Here is a 20,261-nt window from a genome sequence, read left to right on the forward strand (position 1 = left end):
TTGCTGTGGTCAAAAGAAAGATCCAGTTGGCTCTTTACCCTTTCAAACTGCTTAACTATGTGTCCTGGAAATGGCTCTGTTCTGTCTGCTATGGTCCTACCGATCTCCACTGCATCTCTAACCCCTGTTGCTTCTCCACCTATGGCCAAGGCTGGTTGGTCTGCAGTTGGTCCTCCCGCCCCGCTGTGTCTCCTCCACTTGGAGCAGCGCTGGACGGGCAATGCAATGGACATTATTAATCTGAAGAGAGTGCAGGAAAGCTGAGCGTCAATGAAGAAAAACTAAGCTACAAATACACCATGATATTTTATTTACTCATTAATTTCAACAAAGCAATTAGAAATGCAGGAAAAGCTAATTTTTCAAGTTGAATCTCAATCAATCTTTCATGTCAAGCACCTTGTATTGCTATTTTACAGAAAAGGTGCTATATAGGTTGACTGATTAAATGAAGGGACTTCATCGTCTGTAATGATGGCAGTGATGAAGATGTCAGACTTTGCATCCACTGTCCTGATTCAAGTTCCAGGAGCGTCCATGATGTTCTGGTTTACTTATTCTTTGATTGGATTGTTTTTGCAATTTTTAGTTCTGGTGAAGCTGCTTGTGTTTAGTGCTCATTTATTTAATAAGACAGAAATGTAAACCCAACAAGTTGTGGGAGTATGAGCTGTAACTTTTATTGTGACTACAAGACACCAGAAAGTTTCCTGCTGCTTTCTGTCTTTATGCTAAGTTAAGGTAATCATCTCCTGGCTACAGCTTTGAATTTATTGGACAGACAGACCTGAGCGTGGAGAAAGCGAAAAAACATTCCCAAAATGTAAAGCTCCTTATTAAAAAAAGGTGTTTTGTAGAAAAAGGTTTATGTTTCCCAAAGTATTGTATAAAATAAGTAGTGTTTGGCGGTAGTGCAAATATGTTTGAAACTGCAGATTTTGAAAGTATCCATCCAAATAAATCCCACCCCTTCCCTTCAGTCCTCCCTCTAAAGACATTGGAGATGCTTATTACAGTCCTGCGACCGCCACAAAGCCTAGTTTTTTTTTTTTCCCCCCCAGAGCATTTAGTGTTACTGAATGCTGTCGGGATGTAAAGAGAATTAACAGAGAAAAAAATTGCCTCCCCTTGCTTTAATTGAGCAGATATCTGTGCAAGAGAAATTTCAGTTGGACCATATTTGATTTTTAAAGTTCAGGCTTTCCCTCCTGCTTCATCTGTCTCTTCGCTCTCGTGATTTATCCTATTTCGCTGGTTTTGCTTGTCGGGGGCCTTGAGCAGTGAGCTGGTTGGGAATATTTCGGGCTGGACAGCTAGCTCACGTGTTGGGCGCGTACGCTCACTCTCATGCATCTCGTGTCGCTGCCTCCGAGCCTGTCCCTGAGAATGGATTGCCAGAGTGGTGGTGCAACACAAAAACTGTTTAAATATTTAAACATCAGATCATTACGGCGTTTGCCATGTAATTACACACGCTCATTTCATATTCCCCTCAATATGAGCCTACATGTGCCTGCATGAACATGGACAGATTTGCAAAGTGTGTGGGTGTATGGATAAGCAAGTATGTGTTTACACATTGGTCTGTGCTCCCACACACCACATGAATGTGTATGTGCTGCAGTAAGTGTGTGTTTGTGCGAGGTTTTGTGTATTTGTTTGTGTGTTCACAGCTGCCGTTTCTTGGACATGGTCCTGGAACACCCTTATTAGTTCTCCCCTCCCTGAAGCTCAGATCAATAGAAATACAGTAAAAACTGAATTCGTTATGTTGAGCGTATTGCGGTGATGTCAGAAAATGGTCCAAGAGAACAAGAGCACAGCTGACTGCTTAGCGACCACTCCAGTGCATGCTGTTACATAACAAGCTTCCCTCTGTCCTTGTAGGCTATAGAAATACGGTAAAATACACTTTAAGGATTAAAATTTGTTCAAGAAAGATTGTATTCCGAGGAGTATTTGCAGAAAATTTTAAACAATCAGAAGTTTCTCTCTGTTAAATCTTACTTAAAATGCTGCTTAATGACAATATTGCATTTGCATAATTTTTGTATCAGTGTGATAAAGTATGTCAATTTAATTCATTCAGTTATCAAAATTGCAACACTACACACAACTCTTCTTTTTTTGGCATTGTTACCTTTATCATGGTGGTCTGAGGCTGTACAACACATACAAAATATTATCATCATCCATGTTAACAAAATTGTTAATTCACTGGACAATGGACAATTTCATAACCCATGATATATAAGATCCATTTTTTATACTCATTTATGTGTAACACTGCAGTGTTCAGATCAGGCTTCGTTGTTGTCTGGTATCTGCCAAGAAAACACTCAACCACAGTATAACACCGTCCCCGCAGTCTCTTACCACGACACAAGGCAAGATGGATTCATGCTTTTTACAAGAAAATTCACCAGCATGTGCACACAGAAGCTAAGATTAATCAGACCAGACAATGTTTTCTCACTCTTCAGCCGTCTGGTTTTGGACTGAGCACGTGTCCAGCGTAGCCTTCTTTATTGTTTTTTTCCCCAAAGCTTTGTGTAATGATGAATTGTCCTCTGCATGTGTTTTATTTCATTTTATCATAGTTTTATGTGATTAAACCACATTGAACTGCATTAATCTCATTGGTTAATTGTGTCTTTGTTTTTACATGTTGTTTTTACCAAGGCGTACGCTCATGAGCAATGGCCCTTGGTTATTACAATTTTGTTATCTTCCAACTTTTTTTGCTACCAAAACCATTTAATTTTGACTTCCTAATTTTCAAATGACTCTGGTTACATTATCTTTTTACATTGAGCCTCTTACCAGTCAGATCTTTTTTCTCTATCTTTTTTTTTAGAATAGATCTCTTGTTTATTACGATTATTATGTCTCCACAAACTTTGGACATTTTGTGCAAGAACTCCACGGGGGCACTGTCCCTGAACATGAAACCACCTTATCAGACGCCAACAATCAAATTACATTCATAGTTCTTCACTCCTTGGGCCATCCTAATTAGTAAATCGGTTGTAGAGAAGCATTTGAACCTGATGACCTGTATGGTTTTATATTTTGATTTCCAGCTACTTGGTTTGCTATTTGGAGACGCTGGCTGTTAACAAGCAGCTTTATCTGCTGACTTGTACCTTTTTGTATTGTTGTTAATCTTAATATGAGTAGGATTTGTCAGCTGCTGTTTGTAAATACTACATTCAAAGTTGGCCCCTCCTCCCGGCTCAACGACTCCATTAAACTAACCACCAGTGAGCTGTATTGACCGAGAGGGATTAATTTTGTATGAGACAATTCATACAGATGCATACAATTCTTTTATGGTCATAGTAAAACTCTTGTTTAAACCTTTTTGTGTTTTTCTCAGCCACATGCACCTGTAGCTTCTTACTATTCCCTTCTCACCTCTTCAGGAGATCCAGCAGCTGTCAGTTAAGGAACCCTATGGACTAAATCTGGCTGAGTTTCCTGCTAAGGAAGACCTGCTCATTTATGAAAGGTAATGGACACAAAGCAGGCACACTCATGCATACATGCACTGTTTTGATATTATAATGATCATTTTAAAATGCTTGGTCACAGTATAGGGACAATCTTTTAAGTTAGGACATTAAAGTTACTACTATAAAAACAACTTGTAGGCAATTGAGGTAGGTTATGCTTTTTTATGCTAGGTTGTAGTTTACAGTGGTGTTGAACTGGACTGCATTATATTTAGAGGTGTTATTAATGTTTTGCCCATCCCATTTACAAACATGTTCCCCATTATAATGACAATAATGTCTGTTTTAGTGCCCATAAAAAGGCACTTGGCCAAACAGTGGTAGTGATCAGTAACAAAACAAGTCTACAGCCACACTAGCATGGCTTGGCCTGCCTGAAAACAGCTCGACTGTACTCCAGCCTTTACTTCCGTAACTTATCTGCGTCACTTACATGTGTCATAATGCTCGCCCAGCAGCTAGTGTGGCACGCCCTAAAAACACTGGTGGACTGAACAGACTGAGCTGCAGCATACGCAGTGACAAGATGTCCACAAGACATCCACCTCCCCTCACCCACCATACCAGACAGTGCACACTGTGAAACGTCTTGCTCCAGTCTAGGTTGCGAAGCTGATTCAGGTTGTCCTGCCTGTGTTTCAAGATCATGTACACCTGAACCGAAGCCATGTGGTTACCAAAGCAGCTTTCTTTTGGATCACACGAGCTTGCTTGGACTTGCCCTAATCTGTTTCTGATTGGCTAGTAGTTCTTAACTAGGTACTGCACATGTGCAATTCTCAACCAAGATTTCATAGAAGTGAGATACTTCACTCGGTACCTTGAACAACTCTTTTCAACACACGGGTGAAAAGCGGTGCTGCAGCAATGTGCAGTATCACAAAATTATGGTGTTTAAAGTATAACAGAATGGGCTGCATAACACATTAAAACTACAATAAAAAAAAATAGTGCAGATCTCTGCCAGGCCTGGTATCACAGATGGTTATATGAATAACATGCCAATGTCTTAAGTCATTTCATGGCAATTAGTCTTTATTGAATTATACTGTGCAGAGACAGCGTGTCATTTTATGCGCAAATGCCTTAGAGACAAAAATATCAGATGAAGTAGAATAAAGAGCGACAAAGTCAGCTTTGGAATGAGGTCGGATGGACGGTGGGTCAAACAAGCTTGCTTAGCTAGGTGCATCTGTAATTCCCCTTAACTGTCATTTTAACAGGGCTGATAACTTTGTTCATCAAACAACTTAAAACTTAAAAATCAAATGCCTGCAAATGGAACACCTCCAGCTTTATTTTCTAACTGCCTCTGCCATTTACTATCCTGAGAAAAATGCTTTCTTTTTATTGTTATGGACAATGCGTCCAGTGCCCAAAACAGAGAGGAGGAACAAGCAGTCAGTGTCAGCAGCCCCCTCAGGATGAGATGGGTCATTTTGCAAAAGGGACATTGTCAACTCTGCCCTGCTGTGTGCATCCCACGTCTGACCTCACTGCTCTTTGTACCGTCTCTTTGCTCACCCCTGAGTTTCATTTTCTGTCTGTCTGTTCTATTTCATTTTGTCCTTTCTCCCTGTTTGCTCCCAACCATGTTGATGAGCTACAGTGAAGAGCCAATGCTAGGCTCTGAAACTGAACAAAACCATCACAATGTGTAATCATTAAGACTATTAATTTGAAATCGCACTACATGTACCAAATAACATGTTTGATATTAAACACACTGTTATGCAATATACACTTAACAATCCAAGACTGTACTTCAAAACTGAAGGGCCAGATGGTTAATTGTGTGGTTAAACTGTACTTTATGGTCAGAATGTGACAAACAACAGTGGATCACTTCATATATCTGAGGTAGAAAATTCAAAACAATTATGATAAAATCTCTTTTCAGAAAATATGATTAACTTTTTTCAGTCCCTTTTTCTCAACAAAATAAACATCTTAATAGAAAAATTAAGTGCTAATTTGTTTGTGGTTCTAATGAATTAAGTCAAATATTTATTGACATTTGTTATATTGTTATTGAGGAAATGTTGGGATAATTATCATTATTGTTTTATTGCCCACCCCTAACTGTATCTTTGATAAATTCTATTTTCGGTTGAGTTAAATTAAGGACCAGTCAGTATTTTATAATTGACGTTATGCGTTCCTGTTTTGTTACAGGACCATTTTTCTTAATGTTGTTTTTTAAGTACAGCTAGCTAAAACTAATGCAATCTAATAGACCTGCCCTGCAATTAGGGCTGCACGATATTGGGGGGAAAATTACATTGCGATATTTTTCTTTTCTGTCATATATATTGCGATATGAAAAAATACAGGAATTTTCGCCAGATGACTCCAGTTGTTCTATGTGAAATTAATTAAGCATCCTAGAATTATTGGGATGATTTTGTAGGAAATAATGCATATAAAATAAAAATAAATTAGCTGAAAAATGTCTTTATAGTCTGAATACTTTGAGTGCTACTATCCTTTCTTAAGCTTTTATGCAGTACACATGATAAAAAAAACAAATGAAGAAAAGAGCGGCTATATGCTTATACGCTTTTTGCAACCAAATCCACTGGTTTTCTCCTGTTCCTGACTTATTTTTAAGTTAACAGCTAGCGGAGGTGGAGCCTGCTTTGGTCTTTTGATAAACTGATCAAGAACAATATTGTGATCGGTGGTTTGCTGTGCATGCAGAGCCTGCTTGTTACTCACTAGCAACAACAAACTGTGTATCCAAGAACCGCTTAACTCTGAGTGTTGACATCAGACAGACTTCTCTTGTAGATTAGTCAAGAAAAATGAACTGTGCAAGTTTTTTTTATCAAGCAGCAAACAAGTTGAAGTGTTTGAGTTAATTTCACTTGCTTGACATTGCATTGCATTGTTCTGCAATGTGACTTTTGCGCAAGGGCACATTGCGATGACGATGCTCAAACAATATATTGTGCAATCCTACCTGCAATAAACCTTATTTTCATGAAATTTATAGTGTTCTGTTTTTGTTGAAACTGTTTTTTAAATAAGGTGATAATTAAACTTCATGGTCATTTTGAATGTTTTAGTTTGAGTGTAGATCACACCAAGATCCTAGTTTCAAGATTTGTAGATTCAAGTGCAGCAACAATAACATTTAACAAAATCAGCAGTAAAAACATTATCAGCTGTAAACATATTTTTATCATAGAATATTCTGAGCCAAACATGTCCGTGAATGTGGAAAGATTTAGACATGTTTTGTCATACAAAATGCAAAAGCATAAGCCTCTTGCCAGATTCATCATTTTGCAAAGGTTTTTATCGCTTGTACTGAGAAATGAAATGTACTGTTGAAGATAAACCAATACCAGTCAGTCTTTGATAACAGCCTCAACGTGCTTTGAATATGGAGCCTAACACTCAGTATTTCTCAGAAATGTGTCCTTGCTCACTAAACTATATTTATGTGTCTAAAATTATGTTTCTATGTACTGAATGTGGCTAGATGTAAAAAATCGGTGATGAAAGAAAACAGACAGGCAGGCAGAGAGATAAAAATGTGCTGTCGGATAAATGTATTTATTTAAAGCAGATTCACTTGACCAGAGATTCCCCAGTTTTAACATTGATTGTAATGAGGTCCTTAGACTTGTGTCTCTGCCTGTGATGGCAGGTACAGTTTTGAGGCGTGATTGAAGCTGGGGAATTAACTTTAAAAAAACAAAAACAAATCCAAATTGTTGTGAGGGATGTTGTTTATATCCTCCTACTGTAGTGGCACATAATGAGAATGAAACTGCATTCATTATTGAGGCTGGAAGTTGGAATGGCTCCAAAGACGTTAGCTGCAGCCAGAGCTCTGCTAATCAGTGCATTAATATTAAAAATCATAAGCAACAGCCAAAGGGGGACTCTCAATTATTGCAAATTATGGTGTCTTCGCGTGAGAAAAATAACCTACGGGGAAATCTGATGACAATGTGCTCTGAACATTTGAGATCTCAACAGACAGGTTTATCTCATCTCTGAGTATTTGAATTGAAAAATAGAGAATAAGAACCTGAAATTTAAAGGTTCTGTTAGAGATTAATTACACTGTTACTCGGTTACCTTTTGTTAATGGCTCTTCACAAGATAATAATGGAAGGAGCAAGTGGCAAAGACAAACGTGTTCAGTATGTGGACATACTTAAACTTCGGGCTATTTTGCTGGAATATTTGTCTTTTTCATTCTGTGTGTGTGTTTCTTTTTTCTGCAGGTTTGCACATCTGGGCGAGACCCAGCACAGGGTGGAAAAAACTGAACACATAAACCGGGCAAACATCATCTGCTTGTGAGTAAAACATGTGACACATTAACCCAAACATACACACAACCAAACTCCATAATCCCTCACTCACGTGTAATGTTAAGCATGACATTGTGATAATGGTTTGTTTGGTTTTTAAATACCACTTCCAGTAGCCATGGGGCAAGTGAACAAGTGAAGTGGTCTCCAAGGAGGCTTCTAACCATGCGCTGGTTAATCTTCATCTCTTATAACCAAACACTGTTCCTTTACTTCTGTCTCCACCCCTTCGCCTTTCTGTTCACTGCAGCCATGACCCAGCAGGTCGAGTGTTTTTCAAAATTCAACCACACGTGGGATGGCAGTGTGAAGCCAGCCATACAGTCTTGCTCTCTTTCTTTCTAGCTCCAAATTCAGACAGACAGACAGACAGACAGACAGCAATAACAACATGTCTTATCAGGATTCCTCTTGATATGTATGTTTTTAATTATTTTGCTGTCAATCATTACCCTTTTTTCGCTGCCTCTAGCTCATACCAACATTTACGTTGGTATGAGCTAGAGGGTTTGTAAAAGTTTGTGTGACGCTTCTTCACTGTGTGCGCTGAGTTTGCTCATTGTCTCAGCCCACACGGGCTCTTGTGTGTGCCCTCTAAAAACTGGTAAGCCTACGTGCAATGAGAAAAAATATTCATGAGCAGTGTGCCAGTAACTTTTAAGACAACAAGCTACCATAACCCCTCTCCACTAATCGTTTAAAACATAGTCGGACGTGCCACACGAGAACCGTGAGAAATGCCGGTCTGGTCGCTCTGTGACAGAGACAGAGAGATTTCGGCAGCAGCTAAAGCAGTAAGACAGAAAAAAAACTGGGAGAAAATAAGGAAGGTTTGGGTTTGGCTCGCTGGCCATTTAACGTTAGTTGTATCTGTGCATTTAGTTGCATTTTCAACTTTTCACAGAGCCAACGTGCTTGTCAGTCACTTTTCGTCAACCGACCAATGACAGCCTGGATGGGGTGGGACAAAAAAAAAGCTACAGCAAAAGTGAACAATATGATTAATGACAAGTTTGTTCTTAGCATTAACAAATTAGAGACTAATGTAGAGCCTTTTCAAGTATTAAATAAATTAAAACGACACAGAAATGAAATGGATTTAATATTTGACTAGTGGTAAAATAGTAAACTATTATATGAAATTATAATGAATTTAGTATATTACTGTTATACTAACAGTAAACTATCAACTAAACATTATACTCTTTATTTAATACACTCATTTACAGTTCCTCCTCCAGGTTGTGAATAGAGACTCTGCATTAGACAGATGTGCATTGTGCCGGTGCCAGTGTGCCAATATGTGCTGCTTCTAGCCGCCTCCTCTGTAGAGCAACACACTCCGCTTGTTCTGTTTTATATCTGCTTTACTAGTTATTGTTATAAATATTGTTTATTGTTTAACTTTGTTCAAGTTGACAGATATACATTTCAAAATGTCAGTATTTTGCGCATTCCTATATAATTAAGCAAATAGACTCATAGTACCATTTGTTCAATTATAATCGAATTGCAAATCGCAATATTGTCCACAACAATCACAATAGGACCTTTTCTCCAAATTGTGCAGCCCTAGCCGAGAGTGAGACGTGAAGATCAATAGCACTCTCATGTTTGTGCGGTAAATATACAGTGGGTACGGAAAGTATTCAGACCCCTTTAAATTTTTCACTCTTTGTTTCATTGCAGCCATTTTCCAAAAATCAAAAAAGTTATTTTATTTCTCAGTAATGTACACTCAGCACCCATCTTGACAGAAAAAAACAGAAATGTAGAAATTTTTGCAAATTTATTAAAAAAGAAAAACTGAAATATCACATGGTCATAAGTATTCAGACCCTTTGCCGTGACACTCATATTTAACTCAGGTGCTGTCGATTTCTTCTGATCATCCTTGAGATGGTTCTACACCTTCATTTGAGTCCAGCTGTGTTTGATTATACTGATTGGACTTGATTAGGAAAGCCACACACCTGTCTATATAAGACCTTACAGCTCACAGTGCATGTCAGAGCAAATGAGAATCATGAGGTCAAAGGAACTGCCTGAAGAGCTCAGAGACAGAATTGTGGCAAGGCACAGATCTGGCCAAGGTTACAAAAAAATTTCTGCTGCACTTAAGGTTCCTAAGAGCACAGTGGCCTCCATAATCCTCAAATGGAAGACGTTTGGGACGACCAGAACCCTTCCTAGAGCTGGCCGTCCGGCCAAACTGAGCTATCGGGGGAGAAGAGCCTTGGTGAGAGAGGTAAAGAAGAACCCAAAGGTCACTGTGGCTGAGCTCCAGAGATGCAGTCGGGAGATGGGAGAAAGTTGTAGTAAGTCAACCATCACTGCAGCAATCCACCAGTCGGGGCTTTATGGCAGAGTGGCCCGACGGAAGCCTCTCCTCAGTGCAAGACACATGAAAGCCCGCATGGAGTTTGCTAAAAAACACCTGAAGGACTCCAAGATGGTGATAAATAAGATCCTCTGGTCTGATGAGACCAAGATAGAACTTTTTGGCCTTAATTCTAAGCGGTATGTGTGGAGAAAACCAGGCACTGCTCATCACCTGTCCAATACAGTCTCAACAGTGAAGCATGGTGGTGGCAGCATCATGCTGTGGGGGTGTTTTTCAGCTGCAGGGACAGGACGACTGGTTGCAATCGAGGGAAAGATGAATGCGGCCAAGTACAGGGATATCCTGGACGAAAACCTTTTCCAGAGTGCTCTGGACCTCAGACTGGGCCGAAGGTTTACCTTCCAACAAGACAATGACCCTAAGCACACCGCTAAAATAACGAAGGAGTGGCTTCACAACAACTCCGTGGCTGTTCTTGAATGGCCCAGCCAGAGCCCTGACTTAAACCCAATTGAGCATCTCTGGAGAGACCTGAAAATGGCTGTCCACCAACGTTTACCATCCAACCTGACAGAACTGGAGAGGATCTGCAAGGAGGAATGGCAGAGGATACCCAAATCCAGATGTGAAAAACTTGTTGCATCTTTCCCAAAACGACTCATGGCTGTATTGATCAAAAGGGTGCTTCTACTAAATACTGAGCAAAGGGTCTGAATACTTATGACCATGTGATATTTCAGTTTTTCTTTTTTAATAAATTTGCAAAAATTTCTACATTTCTGTTTTTTTCTGTCAAGATGGGGTGCTGAGTGTACATTACTGAGAAATAAAATGAACTTTTTTGATTTTTGGAAAATAGCTGCAATGAAACAAAGAGTGAAAAATTTAAAGGGGTCTGAATACTTTCCGTACCCACTGTAAATCTCCAGGAGCAAAGAAGTAGCGAGGAACATAATGTAAGGACAGGAAAGGCACGCAAAAAATACAAAATAAAATTGTGCAATTTGACAGAAACGCATTAAAAAATTCTAAAATGTAATCATGTAGACACTTATAGGGGAAGGGATTTTGTCGTTGATTTATATTTAATTAATTTGTCAACATTGTAAGTGAAAACTGGTAGGCCAGTTCCTTAAATATAGCATACTGATTTGAGCCTATTCTGTCTACAACAAAGCCGACTGTATGTTACAATCAATAATTCAACTAGTAACAGTATCTTTGTTACAGGCACTATTTATTTATTCTGTTAAATTTGGGTTTTGATCCGTCGATACAGCCAGCCACATCAATTCACAGAAAAACATAATGTCGTTGATTGAGACTGTAACGTCTTCTTAAAAACACACACACACACACACACACACACACACACACACACACACACACACTTCTCATTCATAATTTCACTTTGAAGATACTATGGCATTTTACTGCTATCAGCTGAATTTAATATGAAAAACTGACAACTGTGGGAACTGGACTACAGTTATAATTTGAGGGGGTTTCGATTAAGATTAACAAAAAATTATAATAGCTTGAGCCTAGAGAGACAGATACTTCATTGCTCATTACGTGGTCAATACTTTCTCACACACACACAGCAGCACACTATTTGCCACAGATGTCTGCAATACTGTAAAAACACATGTGCAGATAGGGATCTGGCAGGCAGCACGGATTTGGTACCTACAGAGTTGTGCTGACAGAGGAGCCTGCACCGGAAGCAACTCCACAGTGGAGGTCTGCAGTTGGACCCTTGTCAGAAAAAGGGCATTTTCATATTTTAATTTTGATAGAAACCTTTAGGCAGTCCAAAATTAAAAGATAAATATTGGCAAAGTATTATTATTATTATTATTATTATTTTTATGCCATTTTTTTAGAAGATGGAGTCTGAGGTCATGTGAAATTGAAGAAGAGGGTAAAGGCAAGAAAAAAGGTTGCAGTCAATGAAAAGAGACAGAGAGAGAGAGAGAGACATTAGGGGCAATTAAAGAAGCAGAAGCATGAATGGGATGAAAAAGGTGGAAGCAAAATCATTGGTTGGAACCATTCAGGGAACTATGGTGGTGGTGGTGATGGTGCTGTGTATAAGAACATGCCTTTGGTGTGGGAGACCTTGCATGCGACCTCTGGCATATATAGCAGTTGTAAGTCGCTTTGGATAAAAGCGTCAGCTAAATGACTAATTCTTATTTTATTATTATTATTTATAACTACAGATGCATCAGAAAATTTTAGAATATCATGGAAAAGTTAATTTCCTTCTGTGATTTAATTTAAAAAGTAAAAGCTTTCATATATTCTAGATTCATTACACACATAGTGAAATAGATCAAGGCTTTTTACTTTACTGCTTACAGCTCATGGAATTGAGAATTCTTAAAACTATTGGAATTTTAGAATAAATAAATGAGCTCTAATCAGCTAATTCACTCAAAACACCTGCAAAGGTTTCCTGAACCCAAATGCAGGGCGCAGACTCAGGGAAATAAGAAAGTGAATAAGAAAAGGGTTTGACTGGATTCCAAGAGATGAGGTTGATAAGGGGAAAGTCCGAGAAGCAGAGGTGGACCTCTGGTGGCTGGTGAAGCGTGGCAGTGGAGGGGAGATGGCTGCATGTGACCGTGGCTGGCGGGCAGACAGACAGGCAGGCAGTGATCCTGAAGCACAGAGAGACAGTTAAAAGACAAGCTAAAAATAACACACAAGAAATCACTTAAATTCATATTTCAAATGACTTGAGTCATCCTTGAGCTATGGTTGAAACAACGATCTGGCAATGAGTGAATGAAGAGCTGGAGTTGTTATACTGCAGAGTAGATGGATTATAGGTAATGGCTATTGGTGACTTGAAGGAAGTTGGAAGGAGAGGAAGTTGGATGAAATGTGTTTTCCGGCCTTCAACTCTTTGTAGGGCGAACACATGACTACTCTTTGTGGCTCTCTTTGGATACATGACATGATTTTTTTAGTACATACATGTTTGCTCAAAAGTAAAGAAAGGTATTAGAGGTCACACAAAGGTGACAGACATGCAGATATTGGCTTTTGTGTGCAAGAGCAACCTCAGTCAGCGGGGAGTCATCACATCTTTTGATCCTTGTTCAGTTTGCATTGCCCCTTGTCCACCTGTATCTTCACCTTTCTTCAGTCATCACCCTGGCTGTTCATTATTCCATCCATCCATTGCTGTCATCCTCGTGTAAGGTCCACAGGTCTGGCATGTGTGTCTGTTGTGCAACATTGCTATTCTAAGACGCTGTTACAGCATCAAAAATGTATTTTCGCCTGTCACCTCCCTCTGTGTAGTTCCTCTATTGACACATCAGGGATAGGCAAAGCTGACTCCGTTGGTGGGGATATAAGTGGAAAGAATATGAATACTGCGGCAGATTCCTGTTGAGAAGCATCAGTGAAGTGTGGTGATTTGTTTCCTGTTTAAATTATAATGAGCTTTTTTCCCCCAACACTAAAAAGGTGATATTTTCTAGATTGTCTATGCAATCCCTAAAGTAAGAAAACCTTCAACAGCCAGAATGCACTGGGCCCATTATTGCCCCAACTCCTTCAAACAATCAATCAGCACTACTAACGTCATGCTAAACTCTTGTAGCACTGCCAAATAACAAACTAGGGTAGTGTGTGTGCACTAAGCCCCCTTTATGGTCACCTTTTAATGATTATGATGCTGCTGATGTCAGCTGTGTGTGAACAGTCAAGACTGTTTAACAGATGTTTATTCAAGGGAAGACTTGTTAAAAGAAAAGCTTGTTGGGCTTCTTCTGCAATGGTTTAATGGCACATGGCTGGGGACTGTGCACCACCAGCTGTTTATCTTGATGAAGTCTGTGAAGCTTCTCGCTTGTCCAGGTCATAATTATCCAAGGAGGGTTAAGATCAAGGGCACCTGGACTTGGTTGAAGATACTTGAAGACGTCTTGCCTCTCATCCAAGAGGCTTCTTCTGTTCTGAGTTGACTGGCAGTGAGTCCCAGCTATTTAACCTCTATTCAATCTTCTGTGAAGGGATGAAAGGACAGCATTATAAGTGGGGGATAAGTGGTGTCACAGACTTCCTCCCCTGTTGAGAGATGTTTTCTCTACTCAGGTGTAGATGGCTTCTTTCACTCTCCTTTCAAACCATCCTCCCTGTCCAGAATAAACATTATTGTGCTCGAAGGAGTGTTCATTGTTCTAAAAATATAAGTAAACTGCTGAGTCTTGACCTCAGGTGTAGGCCGGTTTTGTTGAGCCACGCTAACGGTTGTCTAATATACAGGTCATTTTAGTTATATGGATGAACCAATTATTAAATACAAATTTAAAATAAGGGAACACCAAATAATCACAGTATAAAATCAAGTCAATTAAACTCCTGGGATATCAGTTTGTTCAGTTAGGAAGAATAAGCAATTGGGAATCAATGTCACCTCTTTTGGTGCAAATGAAAGTGACAACAGGTGCAATGGAGAGGCAACAGCAAGGCAACCCACAAAAAAGGGAATAGTTATGCATGTGGTGGCCACAGACAATTGCTCTGCTTATCCTTTCTGACTGATTGTTTCTCTAGTTTTATATTTTGCGAGTGTCCTTGTCACTATTGGTAACATGAGGCAGAACCTGCAGCCCATTCAGGTTGCACAGGGAGTCCAGGATGGCACATCCATAGGTGCTCACACTGATTTATTTTCTGGGATTATTACACCAACATGGCGGCTCGCTGTAGGGAATGTTAGTAACGGTGCCCTTTCCTGTCACTTTCTGAGCTGAAAAGTTGGATTGCTATGTGAAAACAAACGTGGTGGCAGGATTATGCTGCAATAAATTGTTCAGAATGAAAGGGCGAACGTGTCATATTGGCGGACATTCTTTCTGTTTATTGTTTATTGCGGGATCTCTGTGTGAAAGCGGCTACTGTCTCAAGAGCACGGAGGACATACCAGGAGATGGGCTGTTACACAGGGAGAGCTGGACAGGGCGGTAAAAAAGGGCTTCAAACCAGCAGCAGGACATGCTCCTTTGTGCAAGGAGGAACTGCCAGAGCCATACAAAATGACATCCAGCGGGCTACTGGTGTGCATGTTTTGACCAAACTGATGTCCTCTAGTGGAATCTGTGCTCACAGCGCAGCACCATGCAGCTCCATTGGCATTTGACAGAGAGAACACCAGAATTGGCAGGTCCGCCATTGGCGTCCTGTTCTCTTCACAGATGAGAGCAGGTTCGCACTGAGCACATGTGACAGATGTTAGAATCTGGAGACGCCGTGGTGAACGTTATGCTGCCTGTGACATCACCCAGCATGACCGGTATGGCAGTGGGTCAGGAATGGTCTGTGAAGGCATATCCTTGGAGCGTCGCACAGACCTCGATGTGCTAGACAACTGTACTCTGACTGCTGATAAGTTCTGTGATGAAATCCTCATGGCCATTGGTGCAGCGGACCCTGGGTTCCTCCTGGTGCAGGACAATGCCCGGTTTCATGTGGCCATTGAGATCTGATGTGTGTTTTAAGTGTTTTTCTGAACAGTGTATTTAAGCCCTTTTCAATGATTGCCTCAGCATCTTGGAGGCCCTTGGTTTGAAGTTGGGTGTTTGGACCTCAGTATACCTTCTTGCAGTTCTCATTATAGCTTTAATTAACATTAAACCCTTAGTTGAGGACCATTGCTGACACTCTCAGCAATGGTCCTCAACTAAGGGTTCAGCATTTATCTCAAGCCTTCCTCGTTATACTGGAGCTACGGAGTTGTAGCTTACACACAGCCAGTTATCAAGTAGGTTTAATTGTAATGCGGCCACGTGTCTGAGCACCCTCTCGCTGGGGCCTCAGCTGCTGTTAAACTAGCTGACTGAATAGATGACCTGACAAGCACGCAGTTGAAAATCCACTCAATGATGAGACATGCTTTGGAGTCTCCAGTGCTCTCTCCAGCAGATTTTCACTCGATCTTACCGTTACCGATTTTCCCTGATGTGAAAAGTAAACATCATGACTTTTCTACCACCACGTGATTTGTCTAAAATCAGTTCTTCATACATCCATTATTTGAACACACTTCTGTCCCTCTGTCCTCCCACCCCCACTTCTTTGCCCCCCCCCCCTTCCCCCTTCAGAGAGCCAGTATCCTGCTTCCCGGAGGACAGCATCTACACCGTTTCTCTCCCGCAGGTCGACAGAGACAGCCGCAATGAGTTTGAGAGCCATGTGATGACCGGTCAGGGCCAGGTGAGGGTACTGTGCAGGGACGACATGTTGATGTACAGGGAGTATGTCAAGAACAGATACATGTGAGACACAGACAAACAGGAACTGGATCTCTGTTACCAATATGCAAATCCAGATGGTCAGATCCCCATCTGCAATACTTGATATCACTTTAAGATTTTTGTTTGTAGCTACAGGACAGCGCAAGAGATGTTTTCTTGCATTTGTAAATCCATCTTGCTTCATCTACCCACCTCTTGGATTGTTTTATTTTTTCCTGCTGGAAATAGACAGTCCATAAGGAAGATAATGGTACATTAACAACCCATATGTCCTGTATTTGGACTCATATATGATGGCATTTTTGTTTTCTTTTTAATCAACGTCATTTGTGTGTTTTAATAGCTTCAAATGTTTTCCAATTACATCAGTTTTTTATTCATTCAGATGTGCCACAACAGGCTACTTATATGGTGCTTTTTATTTCTTTGTTATTTTCCATCAATTACATTTTAATTGCAATCATTTTAAAAAAGTTTATTTAATTATATGTACATTTCAAAACATGTAAAATTATGTAAATTGTTTTGCCTCATAAATATTTTGAATCTTAAATGTTGGAACCATTAATAAAATGGCAGGACCAAAGGTTATGAGCTGTTCTTTGAATTCCACCTCAGATGGGCTTTTGAGTTTTTGATTTTGTTTTTTATTCATTCTGTTTTATTTGAGCCTTTACAATTTTTTTTAATAAAGCCATGACTATGGCTTCACTTCGTTGTTGTTTTATTTAATTGCTTAAAAACAATTTCCAACAACAGTCTTGCATAATGTAACTCATACATGTTCTGTAAATGTATATCCAGGTAATTTCCTGTCTTTTTGTCAAGGTCAGTTTTGCCACCCTATTTTGAACATTATGTGATTAAACTAGAATGCCAAATTAGTTTACCAAACTGGTTCAGTTATACATAAATTCATTTCTGATATGTCAGCTGATTATTGTGTACTATAATTCTAAGTTAAATATGTTTTTATTCACATGATGTGACAGATTTGATTGTTCTCAACTCTTTTGCACATGAATATTGTTCTTTTCATTCAGCCTCTGTTGTAATGTTCTTCATCTTTCCTTCTCTCCTCTGCTGTATTTCTCCCTTTCCCTATTCACCCATTGCGCACCCTATTCACTTTTGTTCAGTCTATCCCACTTTTTCTTTTCTCCCTCCCGTCATACTTTTAGTATTCCGCTTTTAACCGCAGGTGTCAGAAAATGTGAAATGTGCGACTGCCCTTTCCTCTAATGCACATACACGTTCAGTCAGCCTACTGATTGACCACTGGTCTCTGCATCTGTGCCTCGTGAGCTGGGGGAGTGGGGTGGGGGGTAGTTCTTTAGCATGTGATGTGCACGGGAATTGAAGAAAAAGAACTGCTTCATTTGTATTTATAAATTTATAATAAACCAAATTACCTCAAATGAGGATGGAAAATAATGTTTTTCATCCATCATCCATGTTTTCCAACCTTGCACCACTATCATTACAATTGTTAAGTGCTGGAAGAGTTCAGAGTGCACTATAGATGTCTAGAATACAATCCAGTAATAATGCATCTCACCTAAAGTGAAGAGAGCCTGTCACCTCTCACTGTGCTCCAGTCCCCACTACTTGTTCTTACCCTGGATGCTTCTACTTTTGAGTACAGTGTAAATCACGCTAAGTACAAAAGTATTCTAGCTTACCATTATTGTGGACAGAAACCTTATATCTCAGGCTGTCATGCTGTGACTTCAGTTTCTCGTGCGCCACAGTGAGTTGAGATTCTTCATTCTCTGAATCTAACAATTAAACCCAACAGCAATCTTTAGGTCCCATACAAGGCTAGTTTTCTTGGAAGTGGTTTTCTCAGAGGGGATTTTCTTTGGAGTCACAAGATTATCACACCACAAGAGCAATAGACTAGTCCCTGATGTGTGGTCTGAGGACCCCCAGGGGGAAAGGACAGTAGTTTAAATGTTGCAGTTAACACCATGCACGAGACATATACAAGGATTACAATGTTTTCGTTTTTCTCCACTATATTGGTGTCCCATCATACAGGTTCATACCTCTTCACCAATGCATATCTAATAATGAAATTCTGCTTTCATGTTTTTATTATTATTTGTTATTTAACCTTTCTTGTTTCAAGCTATTTTTCTGAACATTTTTAACAAATGCTTTCAAAAAGTGACGGGAACATGTCCGCAGCATCCCCAGTGTAAATGACACCTATGGTCGCTACCTATTATGGGTGTGTTCTTTCATTATATCCAGTAATTATTTCAGTTAGTAATGTTAGTTCGGAAATGTAAACAAAGATTTGTGACAGCAGATGATTCACTTATATTTAGTTCTATAGATACCGGTATGCATATTTTAACAAATGTGTCTGCCTGGATTGATTGTAGTTCAATATAGATATATGGTGATAACGTATGATGGTAGCTGCTTGTTGACATAAACCAAAACCTAAATCTCTTTCACAAAATTGTGGCTACAATTGCTAAGCCCTTAGACCCTGTATAATATCCATAGCGGTTTAGAATTTAGCAGATGTAATTAAAGTCATGATGACATCTGCAGTGAGGCAGGTACAGTGCAGTGGGTCAGACACAGTTATCCGATTATTTGACCATTTCTTTTGTGACTCCTTTTGCAAGCAATCCATTTTGTTTTCCAGGTACTATTGTGTGCGTGCGTGTGGAGTGTGTTACCTCCCGTCCTGCCACCACCCTATTTTTTTATATTTTTTCTTTCAACCTTCTCTAAAAAATCTAATAACTATACTCCTAAACTTAACTATCTTGCATTATTTTAATAGTCTTGTTTATTTTAATAGTCTAGTAGTAAATAGCTCTATAAGGTTATTAAAGGTAAAGGATTTGTTTGTGTATAAGCGCATAAGAGCATGTGTGCACTTTTGAAGATGAGATCACTCTTGTCTATGTTTGCGGGGAGGAGGACAGTAGCCAATTTGGGTTTGTCTCTCAAAATGGGCTGTTTTGAAGGGAAAAGAGGTTTTTTACATAAGGCCCTGTTTTTCTCATGTTTTATGTTCCTAGCGGCAGGTGTCTCATTACACTGAAACCTCTTAGCACACATGGATATGGTTGAATAAATGCATCTGGTCACTGATATTATTGGGGCAGCTTTTATTAGTCCTCACAAAAATATAGTTAAAGATTGAATGTTTGTGCGTGGCACCAGTGGGGCAGTACTTCTATTTTGGTGGAAATTCAGTTTCATTTAGTCCATCATAGAAACAAATGATTTTAAGATGTATTTCGGGCATGTGTGTGTGTTGGGTATCTGCCTAGGTCTTTGACATGAGTCACTAGGCACTTCATGTGACCACTTAGCTTATGAATGAAGAAAACCCCCTCTCCAGCCCTCGGTCCACTGACAAAGGTGGCCAAACAGCTGTTGCCTGGAAACCAAAAACTGGTTACCATATTGCTACGCTGCTGTGAATCTCCCCCTACCTCCCACTGTCTCTCAATATGTCATCCATTGTTTTATTTAAATATATATGTATGAGAGAGAGAGAGACAGGAGGGGGGGAGGAGAGGGAATATATTCAGAAAAATAGATTCAGTTTGATATTCAGTGGTCATTAAGTCATTAAATTCAGATTTATTCGTTCGTATCTTCATCACAGCTGTCGTCGGCCAGTTCTTTATTCTCATAGTAGAGTTGTGAGAGAAAAATGTCAATATAGATGATTTAATGGGGGGAAAAAAGGAGTTGGAAGACTTTGTCAACCCACAAGGTTTTAAATAACCGACCCCGCACATCATTTGAACTTTGCACACTT

At 39.6% G+C, this 20,261-nt stretch overlaps 1 pseudogene; it reads left to right on the forward strand.

The window, feature by feature from the left end:
- Positions 1 to 17,350, forward strand: part of LOC119889539 — a 29,969-nt pseudogene extending 12,619 nt beyond the window's left edge.
- Positions 17,351 to 20,261: the final 2,911 nt, after the last annotated feature.

Source organism: Micropterus salmoides, unplaced genomic scaffold, assembly GCF_014851395.1.
Source record: "Micropterus salmoides isolate LMB-PRFRI ecotype aquatic unplaced genomic scaffold, ASM1485139v1 Ms_hic_scaffold_52, whole genome shotgun sequence".
Classification (NCBI taxonomy): Eukaryota; Metazoa; Chordata; class Actinopteri; order Centrarchiformes; family Centrarchidae; genus Micropterus; species Micropterus salmoides.